The 14,358-nt window shown below is 38.0% G+C and overlaps 1 protein-coding gene across 4 annotated transcripts in view; it reads right to left on the reverse strand.

Annotated features, from left to right (window-relative positions):
* FHIT (fragile histidine triad diadenosine triphosphatase) overlaps positions 1 to 14,358 on the reverse strand; it is a 1,488,252-nt gene that overhangs the window by 1,082,403 nt on the left and 391,491 nt on the right. For all 4 annotated transcript variants that reach the window (XR_014020926.1, XM_081285106.1, XM_081285107.1 and 1 more), the window contains one exon: positions 1,664 to 1,758. The gene's annotated coding sequence lies outside the window, so the exon portion shown is untranslated. The remainder of the gene's footprint in view (positions 1 to 1,663; positions 1,759 to 14,358) is intronic.

Genomic DNA, 14,358 nt, shown 5'->3' on the forward strand with positions numbered 1-14,358 from the left:
GCCTGACTTCATAAACTTGGCATGGATTTTAGATGACCATTGGATGAGAGAAAAAGGAATGCAGGTCAAGGATGGTTAGGCATACAGGTTACAGGAGACTGGGTCTTAACTGGAAGTAAGAAAGAAAACACAACATCATTGTATTCTGGCACATGAGGTTAACATATATGTATGTCATATAATAAATATGTATATATCATGCAAAATTGTTTGCCAAGACCCAGGAGTGGGACACACTATTGAAGGAGGAGAGATGAGAAGGACTGATGGAAAAGGATATGAGTATTTACATAAAAGTGGGATTAAATGAGCACAGCCAAGTGACCCCATGCTGAGGAATTTATCAGCTTAGTACTGCAGGGGGAGAAAGATGGGACACCCATTATAAGGGGCACAGCAAATGCTCCTCTAACAAAATAACAAAAGACAGATTAATAAGAGAAAAGTAAACCAATCTACCTAATAAATGTTGTCTGTCACACCGGAGCCTTCAGAAATGAAAGCCCAGAGACACAAGGAAAACTGGGCTTTTTTAATGCCAAGATCTGATGAAAATGGATAGCTGTATAGAAGTGAGATTGGACAAAATGGGAATGACCTATCAGTGAGAGACAAAGAGAAGAAACCCAGCAAGGCGTATGGGTTTCAATTCTTCTAGGTCTTTCTTTGAGGCATTCCTTTTTCCCATGTACAAAACAGGACCCTTCTGGGATGACTGACTGTCAGACAAGGTAGGCCAGAGAACTTCTTTATGGCCAGCTCTTACACAGATGTCAGGGGAAAGTTATGAGTAAACATTTCTAGGTTTTACGGCTGGTTTTGAGGGAGAGGGGTTCCAGTATCTAAGGCCTGCCTGGCGAGAGAGGGGAATAGGATACAGTCATAAAAGATTTTGCTTCTGGGGCCCTGCCAACATTTTTCAGCTCAAAATACTCAGCATGCCAACACTCACACTTACATAAGTACTGTTTTCTGACCTCAATAGTGCATATTTTCTCCTTGATTGATATTTTCATAAAACACATGTTCAACTTTTCCAAAGTCACCATTCAAAGATGTATAAAGGCAAGAGATCATTTTACCTGATCTTTGAACCTTTTGATAAGATCCAGCCTTCCTTGTCCCACTGGATACCACTAGGACTTCCTCTTACCAAGAATGATCCCAAGCCATTTTAGGAGACATGGCTCATGGCAGAAGCCGCCTCCTGGTGCTACTCATTTCATTTCAATTGCACCATCATTCTCAAAGCCACCATAAGGCATAACAACTTGACACTGTAACTGTTTAACCTTACTTTTTATACATAAAAATTATTAAATATGTGTAACTGTCTGTGGGGTGAGAATGATATAATGGCATATCAATCAGGCAACAGTTAAGCTACACTTCATGGAAAGCAAAGGCAAAGCTTTCTTTCATAAAGTGAAGTCATCACTCTTTTATTTAACTGACATAATATTTATATTCCAACTTTAAAATGGCAGCTACAAATAGAAGTCGAGACAGGGTAAATTCTCCAAGGGAATCTAGACCTGAATTTTACCATTTTAAAAGTTCTATTTTATATGTACATATGAATGTTCTACTATTATAAGTTTGCCCGTAGCAGTTCAGTTATGTCAGACCCTCTGAAAAAAATTTAAAATGAAGCAAACACTACCTTTTAGACTACTGCTGCTTCCTTGGAGTTCTCAGTGGCTGGATGCACAGATTTTTTTGTAGAGGAGTTAAGGTCAGCAGGTTGTCCTAGGATACCTACACCACAAACAAAAGAAATTTTGATGATATTTTAGCAGAGAACTCAACAGAAACCACAAACTACAAAAACTGAGCTGGTATGACTGCACAGATATTGTTTAAAAGGCAGAATAAAGGCACATGTGATTTCTTATGAGCATCATCATTGCTCTGCAGAGGAAAGATGTGGCTGAGAGGCGCTTCGGTGATTCACACATGACCACACAATGGTGCCTTGACTCTCTATTGTCTGATGCCTATTCCAGGGCTGGCCTGTCCATATCATTTGGCCCTTCTCAGGAACTGGGCAGGCTGGCACTAGGGCTTTCCATTGTGCCAAAATATAAGGTTGATCCAGGAGTTTTGGTAAGAAGGGTACTTACCAAAAGTGATGTTCTATGCCAAATCACCTGTCTGAAAAATCATTTGTGAGTCAGTTTACAACCTTTTCTATGAAATTCTGGTCCCAGTAGAATCTGAAGTCATATGACAAGGGAAGGAACACAGGTTTTGGTCCCACTGGCCTGAATTTAGATCCTAGTAATGTATTATCTCTGTGACTTATATGGCTGCTCAACCTTGTTGTTCCTCACTTTTTGCTTCTGAAAAATGGGTATAATAATATGCAAGGGATACATTTTTTAAGAATATATTATTTCTAAATGAGTTAAAGTATATACATAGTATATACAAAGTATATACATAGTTCCAAGAATATGTTAGACAAAGCAAAATCTTTTTCCATCTTAATTGTAAGGATAAGTGGAAGAATGACAAAGGGACCAAAGATATCTCACTACCCATAAATCACTCAATGATGATATACTCATCCCCCAACTGGTCAGCTCACTCCTATCTTTTCTGATATCTACCTCTACTTTTCCTTCAGATGCCCTTCTTTGAAATAAAAAAAAATTAAAATAATAAACACTGACTCATTCTGTAGGATTTTGTATGAGGGTGAATTTACCTAATTATTTTTATTCCATAACATGTTAATTGGCCTGCTCAATGCCATAATTTAACAGAGTAAATGCATTCATTTGACAAATGTTTATTGAGATGCTATTAAGGGGTCAGGCACTAATATATTACAGCAATAAATATAGCCCCACATCCTGACTTCATGCTGTCTATATTCTGGTGGGGAAAGACAGACAAAAAAAAAATAGGTGAAATATATGGTTGGTTAAATAGTGCTAAGTGCTCTGGAGAAACAGAGTAGGAAAGGAAATGATGTGTGTTATGGGTTAAATTATTTTCCCTGCACTTCAGAAAAAAAAATGTTGGGTTCCTAACCCCAGTATGTTGGAACTTTACTTTCTTTGAAAATAAAGTTGTTGAAGATATAACAAGCAAAGATGAAGTGTATCCATCAGCCTTTTATCACTGTAGCCAAAAATACCACAAACAACTTGGAGGAAGAAAATCTTATTTTAATCAGGGATCCAGAGGTTTCAGTCCTTGGTCAGTGGCTCCATTGCTCTGGGCCTAAGGTGATGCAGAATGTCATGGTATGAGGAAGTGAGCTGGGAGGCAGAAAGAAAGAGAAACAGAAACAGAGACAGAGAGAAAGGGGCCAACATGTAGTCCCTAATGACTTATTTCCTCCACCCATGCCCCACCTATTTTTAATCCATCAAATGTGTTAATCCACCAACCAGGTAAGATCACCTCTAGACACTGCTGCTCTGGAAATCAAGCTTTCAAAACATAACTTTAGGGCATACTAGAGATCCAAACCATAAGTAAAGACAGAGACACACAGGGAGATGCCAGGTGATGACAGAGACGTGGCTTATGTAGCTGCAAGACAAAGAATGTCAAGAATTACTATCAAACCACCAGAAACTAAGGAGAGGAGAGGTGGGGGTTCCCTGTAGTTTTCAGAGAGAGCATGGCCCTACTGACACTTTGATTTCAAACCTGTAGATTCTAGAGCTGCCAGGCAAAAAAAATTTCTGTTGTTGTAAGCTACTCAATCTGTGATACTTTGTTACTATAGCCCTAGGAAACAAAGGCAGTCAGTGTAGAGCGATTGCTGCATTTTTAAGCAAGGAAGTTAGAAAATATCTCCAGGGGAGGTAACATCTCTGGGAAAAATCTAAATGAGAATTCAGCAAAAAAAAAAAGATAGATGGTTTTGGATGGAAATAAATTCCAGGGAGAGGGAAAAGAAAGTGCATGAGAACACTGGTGTGTTAGAGAACAGCAGGGACCAGCGCAAGAGGAGAGAAGTGGGAGATGAGAAGGAGCAGTGACAGTGACTGTGACATGGGGCTGGTGTGTGCTGGATCTGTTGGGCCACTATAAGGACTTGGGTTTTTATTGGCAGCAAAGTGCAAAGCCATTATTACATGGTTCTCACAAGAGGTAAATAAAGAGCTGACTTACACTTTGATAAGGTCTCTCTAGGTCTTTGGTGAGAATGAACTAAAGAACCAGGCCACTGAGGACGCTCCTGCAGACCCTGGAGAATGAAGGTACCCAATGTAGCAGAGTGGACAGTAAAAAGTGGTCAGGTCCATGTAGCATATTTTGAAAGTAGATCAAAAAGGATTTGCAACCGACTGGAGGTAGAAAGATGGGCCTGACTTCTTGATAATATATGAAAATAAATCTGGAAACAGAACAATTTAACTGTTCTAATAATCTGAAGAATGATCTTCTCAAATGTCAGCCCTACCAAAGATACGGGTGAATACCAGAATATGCAAGGGACTCCTAAAGTCAAGAAAAAGAAAAACACAACAAATAAACAGAAATAAAGATGATTCAAAGAATAAATCACAAAGATCAAGACATAAAGAAAGAAGTCCATTCTTTAAAAGAAAAAAAAAGTGTTAGAAAATGCAAACTAAAATAATTGATTCTTCCATCTGAACATGAAAGAGACTGAAAAAATTCAGTGTTGTCCAAGATGTTGGGGGGAATAGCATAATATTTTAGTTTGCTTCTGGCAGAACCAACCACAATTTGGGCATTTTTAAGCAATTATTATTCTAGGGAACAACTTGACTATAGTTACTGAAAGTGACACTACAAACATCCCCTGGCATAGTGATTCTTCCTGAGGGATGCACTGGGCTCAAAATTATATGCACAAGGAGACATACACTAAAAAGATTAATATTTGTTTTTAGAATAACAAAACCTGGAATGATCTAAGAGGCACCAAGAAAGGGGAGTGGGTAAGAAAAATGTGCTGTATTTACAGGATTAAATACGAGGCAGTTGTTGATAAAAGGAAAATTTTAAACAAACATAATTGCATATATTCATTAAGAATACACATGTATGTAGGTAAAAGTATAAACATGAGGCTGGTCAAATACAGCCCACGTTTATGTTGGAGAATTTGGGGCAGGTGGTGTAGGCAGCAGAGGGTGTAGAGGGTGAAGGAAAGAACAGGTGTGATAGTTAAAGAGGAATTGAGTTTCATCAATAATTTCTTTTCTTTTTAATTTTTCTTTTTATTGGTGCACTATAATTATACACAACAGTGGGATTCATTGTTACCTATTTGTACTGAACACAATATAACAGCATAATTTAGTTAATTTCATTGCACCTCCCCTCTCTCTTCCCTCCAATAATTTCTTTTAAAAGGAAGCAACACTGGAAGCCAAATCTGGCCTAACAAAAAGATACTCATTTTTGAATACTGGAAATAAAGATATTTGTTGTACTCTTTGTATTTTTAAAAGTTTTTGGAATCAAAGAAAAGAGAGAAGGAGGGAAAGATGAAGGAAAGAAAGGAAGCCATGGCATTCGTCACCAGTTCTGGAACATACTTAAGCTGGTCATAGGTGGTTGGTTTCTTAAGGATAAAATTCAAAACTATGTTTTTTGCTTGTTTTGCAGTGCTAGGATTGAACCCAGGTCCTTGCACATGCTCAGCAAGTGCTCTGCCATTGAGCCACACTCTCCAGTCCTTTTTATTTTATCTTGAGACAGGGTCACTATATTACAAAGGCTGGCCTCAAGCCTGTGTTCCTCCTGCCTCAGCCTCTAAGCAGCTGGGATTATAGGTGTGCGCCCCCCCCCCACCCCGTGATCTACTCTATAGTTTTTAATGTTGTTGTTGTTTGGCTTTGTTTGTGCTTGTTGTCTGTGCAGTGCTGGGGATCAAACCCAGGGGCTCAGGCATGCCAGGACAGTGCTGTCGTAATGAGCTATACCCCAGCCTCACAACTATATTTTAATAAACATAAGACCAATGGTGATTCCTTCCGGGCTGTCTCAGCTTAAGGACTGAATTTAAGTTCACCCAGCAGAGGGAACCATTTGTCATTTGGAATGACAGGAACATTGCCAGGGCACACCAGAATATCACCAGTAGCTATAATCTTCAGCACCTCCATCCCCCCACACCCCTAGGAATACCAACACTTCAGGGAAGGAGGAATACACATTTACAACAAAGTAAATGAAAGTGTGCCATGGACATCTTTTCGACCTTTCTAAAAGCTCATTGCAATTTTCTAGAATCAAGGGAACAATATGCTTGATTAGTTCTTCAGCAGATTTAGCAATTTTGCTTTTTCCTATTTCTCTCCTTGCAGCAAGTTAGCCATTAACCTGACATGTTCTAGGGCTTGAGATTAGGTTTTCCTCCTACAAAACGGGATCTATACTTTCAAAAAGAGTTTGCTTTAGGATAATTCATTTTTGCCACTAATAATCAAAAGATTCTCTTTGAGCCAAGGAGGTCATTCTTTAAAAGTGTTAGAATTGCAAAGAATGTTCCTTGTTTTCCTGGAGGGAGACTCAATGGAGGAATAAAGCTTTCAGGAAAGTTCAGTAATCATGAAGTGAAAACCATGACATGCAGTCTTCCTTTTGAGTCAATATTGTTTAAAAAATTTCTTTTATGTACATTTATCTGAGAGGCCCTAAAGCTTTGAAGAAGCAGTTAGGCAAATCTTTAAAGACAGATATGGGGATTCCAAAATCTTTACGTGCATGAAACTAGGAAGCAGAAGGCACGAATGAGATGCTCGACTGGCCTCAACTGCCTGGCCCCTATCACAGCCCTAATATTTAAATACCACTATTTTATGTTTCATCCTCCACATGGGATATGGTTTGGTTGGTAACAAGAAAACAAGGTAGAAAGGGAATTTTATGAATAAGTTACCAATGTAAATGTGCTATTTTGTGCCTTTGAATTTGGGTGATGATAAACATGATTCCACACATGGAAATTAGACTTTTTAGAGCTACTACCACACTGAATCATTTAATTTGTCTGCCTAAGTAATCATCATAATGTGGCTGCTATGCACTGCAGTAAACACTGGATTTTCAAATGAACAAATGAAGTATGTGATAAGTCCTTAACAGCAAAGGGCATTCAGCCAGAGGGCTGTGTACCAACAGGAGACAGGCAAAAAGAACATTCCAACCCCATTAATGTGAAACAGATTCTATGACCTCTGGTTCTACATTTTTCTGTTTCTGCATAAAAAATGTGGTAGACACCTCACAATGAAATATGATGGCAGACTTCAGCTGTTTTGAGTTATCACCGGGTAACTTGTCACAGTGAGGACACCATCATTTCATTCCTGCAGACCATAATCCCAAAAACACTTCAGCAAAATAGCATAGGGATATAATTTTATGTTGTGGTGAAGGAAATGGGTTTGAATCCTGGGCTCTATCAAACCAAACAGGTGTACGACTCTATCCACGTCATCAATCTTCCCCATGCTCATTTTTTTCCTTGGTAAAATGGGGTTAATCACGTTGCCTTCCTAACAAAGTTATTAGGAGATTCAGTGAGATCATTTAAAAGGGCCTGGCACAAGGTTCAAATGCAATAGAGTGGTTACTATCACCCTTTATCATCATCATCATTATCATCATTGTTATGCTTAATAGTATCTTCATTTTCATCCATTATCTTCATTTTCATTCAAAGTTAATTAAAAGCACTACTCACCACATTGTTTAGTAATTAATTACTTTCATTCATGGAATGAAGCATTTACTGAGTTACATAATAGGAAGCATCAGGTACCATGGTAGGAGCAAGGGTACTAAGTTGATCAAGAAAACCTTTTGAAAGCTATTCAAGGAGACAGGCAGGAGTCCAGGACTCCTGCTGGGAATGTATCCTTTCAAGCAGAAAGGAGCAGACCAGTCTAGGACTTACTAAAACAAAGGAACTGAATTAAATCTAAGACCTGGAGGGTGAGGAGGAGCTAAGCAAAGCAAAGGGTGGGAAGATGGCTTTCTAGGGAAAGAGAACACAACATTTCAAAGGCATGGACTACATAGCCTCTCTTCATTGTTACCCAAAGTCAGTGCAAAACCATCCAATGAATAGTTAAAATTTATAGAACTATATCTCAAGCACCAAACATAAACATGCACTATGCTGAGGTCTGGGGAGACAAAGGTAAAGACTGATCTCATCTGTGCTCTCACCCTTACCTCCAACACCTGTGCTTCTGTTTGAAAAACACGCTATAGTCAATATACAAATTTTAACTGATTTATTCCACCTTTGGTTTTATCCTCAAAAGATTATACCTGCTTTAAAAAAAAAACTGAAATGTTTCCTCCAATAAGATATGGATGTTACACAAGATAAATTAGTGGCCAAGAGATCTTTACCAAATTTAGTTAATTCCCTGGGCCTACCAACTTATACTACTAAAGAAAGTCATGCTTCTATTTCATGGTTACTTGTTATATTACCTGTACACTACCTTTAATTTACTCAACAATCTCAAATTCTTCACAAAGTTGGCAGAAGATGGGGAGGAAGGGAAAGGAAAAGAGAAACCCAAGGGCAAGTTTCCTTGAGATCTGGAAATGGTCCAATGTGATTTTTGCAGTTTTCATGGTACCTGACATAGTTCTAGATGGAAACCGTTTAATAACTACTCACTGATGGATGAATGAAAAACACAAAACTCTCCTGTCTCAACTTGAGACAGTTTAGTGCCAGGGGTGGCAGTATGAAACTGGGTAAGACACTAAATTACATGACCTCAAAATGTGACTCTAGGAGACCAGATATGCCAAGGAAAATATGCCTCTGCCATAAAGATTATTTTGACTGATAATTTTAAGAGACTGCAAGTCACAGGAAAAGCCCTGAAAATAATACAGAAATAACCCATATTTTAAGAAAAATCTACATCCATAAAGGAAATTTCCATTTGAGGGGTCTCTCTCTTTGTGCCAGGAAGAAAGGATGGGTAACTCACTAAAGACTGTTGTCAATGGAGAAGACAGGGTCTTAAATCTGCTTAACAAGCCTTACTCTTGCTTACCATGCACTTCTTGGGCATATTCTCACAATGGACCTTCCTAAACACCCTTCTTTCTTGGGTTCTGTTGATGATGGCATTTGAGTCTGAACTCAAAGCTACTTTTTGAGATATATTCATATCTCTGGGTATCTCCCATAAGACATATATGATATTAAACTTCTATTCGTTTTTCTCTGTCTTTAGTTGCAAAGGTCCATCCAAACTATTACCCATGAAGAGTAGAAAATAAAATTACTTTTTCCTCCTAAAGGAGGAGTTACTTCTCTCTAATCTCCAGGTTGCAAGGGAGAACTCAAAAATTAACTGATTATTTAGCATGTTTTTCATTTTGATGTAGCCCAACACCCAGATAAAGGACCCAACACCCAGATAACCAAAAGATAAGAGTAATAAGTGATCTTTGTTAAGATACTGTCATAGGATTAAAAAAAATAAAAACAGGTAGAAAGGAGACATGAACGAAAAACAAGGGAAAAATTTTAATTCAGAAGTGCTGCATACTTCCAAATTCTTGGGAAATCAGCAAATCCACCTGAACACTGTTAATTAACCCCTCGATAAATAGAGTAAGCAAAGAGATACACTACCTTGAGGAACCTATAATTTAAGGGGCTCTTCAGTGCTACCTATTGATCCGATAACAAAGAGCACATCAACCTGAGGATAAGGAGATAGATCAAGACCACTAGATCCTGTCATGAGATGATCAGACTGATAACATTCCTACATGCCTTTCCATATGTATTCTTCACCAAGATTCCTTTAAAAGAAGAGCAGAGAACCCACAAAACCCATGGCTCACTTTCAAAATGGCTCACATTCTCCTTCCTTGAATGTATATTCCTTGCTTTACCCAAAAAGGCATCCCTCTCAAGATTGCCCTCATTCTCTCTTGAATTTGTATCTACTTTCCTAAATAAACCTCTGGATCTCTGCCTTTGACTGGCATGTGGTGAAATTCTTTTTCATGAAATTTGCCAAGGACCACACTGGTCCTAAGCCCGGGTCCCCCCTTCTCTCCAGGATTCCTCAGACCCTTCTCAGGAAACATCTCTTCTCTAGTGACAATATCATATTGTGAGAAATTTCTGGGAGTGAGTTCTTTATAATAGACTATTTCTTTCTCTTCCTTGAGTGCTAGTACAAACAAGAGTGATTTCAGAGTTTTAATTGATGTCTAAGAAACAGAGGGAAATGTTAAACTTTTCTGTAACAGAATGGAAACATTTTTACAATTCCATTCCTTAATGTTCTCTCAGTTATTTTGAAAGAAAAAAGAAAAAGACAGAAAAAAAAGCTTGCTAGTCCTTTTGTTCCCTCCACACAGAGAAAACAAAACTATAAAATATAATCTATCTGCTTAACTATTAGAAAGAGGGGAAATCAATTTAGAAGACACCTATTTATCAATATTAGAGCACTGTAGAGTTCTGTCTTTTCATAGCCAAATCAATCCAATTCTCTCTCTCTCTCTCTCTCTCTCTCTCTCTCTCTCTCTCTCTCTCACACACACACACACACACACACACACACAAATGTTGCATTTAAAGAGGCATTAAACCATCTCAATGAGTTTTACTCAATGTATTAGTGAAACTTTCTGAATTAGTTTCTGGTCACGTACTGAGGGTTGATGTGACACAACAGCAGTAAATAGTGTGCAACTTTCTGCAAGTAGCTATCATCATGCCTTAATTCTCTGACAGGTAGAAAATCTTTAAGACTAAATCATTTCTGCATTCTCCTAAGAAACTCTTCAGTGCTAACAAGTACATCACTTCCCCAACTAGTTGATAAACTGAAAAGAAAATATTATTAAGTGATGGTACTTAAGGAAACAGTTAAAAGGAGAATCTCAGAAAATAAGATTGTGATGATGTTATATGAAATGAGGAAATTCTCATGGCATTGTGAGGGAAGTAGGAGTCACAGCTGAATAACATATGTTTTTAAAAGGTGAGTTATTCCGTAGAGCAATTACCAAAATGTGAGAGTTGCTCATGGTTCTCAACCTTATACTCTGAAAAAGAACTTATAATGTAAGACTAAAAGAGCCAATTACTTCAGCACCAAGCTATATCCTAAATCTCTGGACTTGGCAGTTCAAAAAAAAAAAGAAAGAAAGAAATCTTAGGAAATGTTCTTCTAAAATCCTCACTAACAACTCTAACCTTATAAATGTAGACTCTAAAAAGGATGACTGAAAACTAACCAATTAGATGGCAAAGCACAGAGGGGACTGACTAAAAGACTCACCAGAGTTCTACATGTACCTATACCAGCAACTTCCTCTGAGATATAGTTCATATTTATAATGAAAATGGCAACTATAAAAAGTTAAAAATTATATAGAATTTAGTATCAAATGGCATGTAATTTAATCCTCACAATAACCTATGAAGGAGAAAATGTCATGATGCATGTCGCAGAAATGCAGTTGAATAGTGTGTCACTGTGACAAAACACCTGAGGTAACCAACTTAAAAGATGGAAAGGTTTATTTTGGCTCATGGTTTCAGAGGTTTCAATTTATGGTCTCTTGGCCCTGCTGCTTTGGGCCTGTGGCAGCACAGTTCATCATGGTGGGAATCTATGGCAAAGTTATAGTGGCTGGAAAGCAATAAGAGATGAAGGAAGGCACCAGGTTTCCCATATACCCTACAAGGACACACCTCCAATGACTTAGTATCTTCCAATGATGCCCACTTTTTAAAAACTTTTATTGGTTCTTTTTAGTTATACCTGACGGTTGAATTCATTTTGATATAATTATACAAGCATGGAATACATCTTATTCTAGTTAGGACCACATTCTTGTGGATGTACATGATGGTGGGATTCACTTGATGTTTTTGTATATGTACATAGGAAAATTATGTCAGATTCATTCTTCTGTCTTTCCTTTTCCTGTCCCTGGCTTTACCACTCCCAACAGCAAGCACCAAAGGGTGGGGACAAAATCTTTAACACAAGGGTCTTTGGAGGACATTTCAGAACCAAACTATAGTGAATAATAGTCTAAGCCCACCCAGCTGCCTTGAGTGATGGGATCAGAATTCAAACACAATTATTTTCCAACCCTAGAGCCCATCCCTTAACCACCCACTCTGAAGACAAGTTTGATAACTTCCTAGGATGTTCTAAAAAGCTTCTTTGAGCTACAGGTACTAGCATTTATGAGACATGAGAGTTTAATAGAAAAAACTCAGGTTTTGAATTAACTGTAACCCAGGCAAACAAGTTTTTCTCTAAGCCTCAGATAACACTAGGATGCTCTTTGACTCAAGATAGGGTTACATCTTAATAAACACATTGTTAGTTGAAAACATCATAAGTCAAAAATGCATTTACACACCTCACCTACTAAATATCCTAACTTACCAACATAGTCCACTGTGGTGTATCAGTTTCCCCTTGTGATCACAAGACTGACTAGTAGCTACAACTCACTGCCATGGCTCAGCCTTGCTACTAAGCATCATACTCATATATCATTAGCCTGGAAAAAGATCAAAATTCAAAGTATGATTTTATAAACATGCATTGTTTTTACACCATCATCAAGGCAAAAATTGAATCATCTTTTTTTCTTTTTCTTTAAGTTTTGGTAATGGGGATTGAATCCAAGGGTGTTTTATCACTGAGCCATACTGAGCCATGATCCCACCTTTTTCATTTATTTCTTTTTTTAAATTTGGAGACAGGGTCTTACTAAGTTGCAGAGGGCTTCAGTAAATCACTGGTGCTAGCCTCAAACTTTCAATCTTCCAGCCTCCGCCTCCCAAATTGCTGGGATTATAGATGTACACCACCACACCCAGTAAAGTCAAATCATCTTAAATTAGGTACCTTCTGTCTTTACTTCAAAGGCTGTCCCAAGCAGAAGATGCAATATTAGAGCCACTAGCCTGCAGAAATAATAATGAGAGGTAACATTTATATAATGTTATCTCTGTGTTGGGCATTGTCTAAGCATTTTTCCTACACTAAAACATGCAATTTTCACAGTGACCTTAAGAGTACTATTGTTTATATTCTTGTTTTACGGGTGATGAAATATTGGTGAAGAGAATGAAATTATTCTGACCTAAATGAGTTACCAAGTTGCAGCTTTGGGATGCCCATTGAGGCAGAATGACTTACTCAACCAATGATAATACTTTATCAACTCCTATCGATATACAAAAGACCTCTTTGCTATGTCCCAGTGTCTGTATTAGTCTTTCCCAGAGTTTGAGGATGAAACAGTTTATAAGTGCATCAGAGAACCTGCCTACTTCTGTCATTCAGCTTCCACAGGAACTATATAGAAAGAGAGAGACCACATATATCATTTAAATGTGGCTAGTACCATTTTTCTGCTTCCTGGCTCATCAATCCCTTTGAATCGACATCATATTGTCTTAGATTTATTAACAAAAGCACTGAAACTCTACCTAAGTTGTTTTTCCTATTTTCAATCTGGGAGAAATTATCTCTTTTTCATTTTAAAAATTATTTTAATGATATATTTTACTTAACCCCAAAGACCAAAAATAATATCTCAAAATGAAATAAAAATTAAGATATATTAAATCTTCCATACTAACTACTCAAAATTCAAAGTCACATTTACTGCTCATCTCGAGTCAGATTATTCACACTTGAACACTCAGGATCCACATTACTGGTATCAGACACCACAGTCCTACTGTGAGTGGCTTCGGTGAGCTCTAGTTGCTGGTATTTCTAGATCTCTTTTTCTCCTGGGCTGCTCAGAAATGGCTTCCAATTTCCTGTCTCAGGTATAAACCTGGAAAAAGTAGGATCCCCATAATGCAGTCCTTCACTCACACCCACTGTTTTCATCATTACATCTCCGTCCTCAGCTTTCTCTGGTGATTCCATCACACCTGGGGCTTGCCCCTTCTATTCCTCCTCTAGGGAGGAGGGAGGGAGGTCAAAGGGGCAGTTACCGAGCTATGCAAGGTAGGCAAAGACTTTATTCTTTCAACATTGACTTAATATTCCTTCACTCCTGCTTCCATAGATTTACAGGACTACTGATACCTGATCCTTTCTGGAATCTCACTTTAGATGTCACCTTTTGGGGTTTGTTTTATTTTACTTCTAAATCAATCTCTGGGCTTTTAAGGCAATTTCTACAAGTAGATGAGAGAGACATGTTCTGATCACTGCTTGTTAGGCAATTTCGTCACCATGCCAAACTCATAGAGTGTACATATACAAAGTCACATGGCTAAGGCATCACTAGGTGACAAAATCTTATGCGACCACAGTCATGCATGCTGTCCATCACTGACCAAAAAATCAATATTCAGTGCATGAC

The sequence above is a fragment of the Spermophilus citellus genome, assembly GCF_964194105.1.
Source record: "Spermophilus citellus genome assembly, chromosome: 3".
Taxonomy (NCBI): Eukaryota; Metazoa; Chordata; class Mammalia; order Rodentia; family Sciuridae; genus Spermophilus; species Spermophilus citellus.